Source organism: Pteropus alecto, unplaced genomic scaffold, assembly GCF_000325575.1.
Source record: "Pteropus alecto unplaced genomic scaffold, ASM32557v1 scaffold40, whole genome shotgun sequence".
Taxonomy (NCBI): domain Eukaryota; kingdom Metazoa; phylum Chordata; class Mammalia; order Chiroptera; family Pteropodidae; genus Pteropus; species Pteropus alecto.
In genome coordinates, this window is record NW_006431919.1 from 16,486,791 (window position 1) to 16,487,986 (window position 1,196).

Here is a 1,196-nt window from a genome sequence, read left to right on the forward strand (position 1 = left end):
ATATAAATATATATATACTATAATACATATAATATATATAAAATCATGTCCTGATTATGACATGATATCATATTTATGATTCATGCATTGAAGATTAAATTTTTTAATGAATTTAACCCTCTACTTCACAGAGCACTAGCACAGAATAACAATACTAAGAGTATTCTAAGAATGTAGAATCAAATATTTAAATATTTTAAGAATCAATAAAATAATTTGCAATTGGATATTTTTTTGCAAAATCTTGCCCACAGACAACCATCAGCAAGAGATCAGACATTGGTTAACCAGTCTGAAAAATGACTAAGGTTAATCCATCCATAATTGACATTGCAGCAGACACAGTTGCAAAATGGCAAACATCAGCCCAGTTTTTAAACAGACTGTCCAAGTATGCGTTTGGGGAGGGATGTAGAGCAGTGGAAAGATAGGGGCAGAAAGCTTGATTATGACAGCTCACTTAAGATATGCCTTGGCCCGGCTCATTTTCAAATTCTGGGATCTCTTTTGAAATGGTCATTACCAGGCTGTTTGCAGGTGGGGTTGTCCAAGGGGCCCTGTGTATGGAATATCCAGTGCTAAGAATGCAAAGGGCTCATTTACAAAATAGCCAAAGCTGGACCATTGCTGAAGGTGCCAGGCCCATGGCAGCCCCTTTGTGAAATGTCTCTGGTATAGCTCATATTCAATGATCTGGTTTTAAATTAAGCCTCTGTAAATGCCACATATTCTTTTCTAGTTTCAAATACACTGGTTCTGATAAGTCATCTAGAAGTAGAAACCACTGGCCAAATGAATACTCCAATCACTTTTTAAGTGGGTTTCTCCAGAGGTGGCTTTTAGTATCACATTATAGAGTGGCCCATTATATATTGGCCCACAGAGTGATTCAATGTTTTTAGCATTATCTTTACATGGCCTCTCTTCTTATGTAGGGTGACTGATGATTTAACCAGCCACAGTCTTCCTTCAACACTCTAAAATGTGGTTGTACATCTATCATTCTCACATTCTCCAGGGCTCCTGAGGCCAACATTTCAACTTCTCAGGTTACTATCCAATGAGATCTATTAGTGAATTAATGGTAAGTGTTACTGCCATATGCCTGGACTGTATCTTCATATTTTTCCTATGTAAAATGGCAATCCAAATATATTCCTAATGATGCAGACATGATAGGCCCTGCTGTAGTCCTT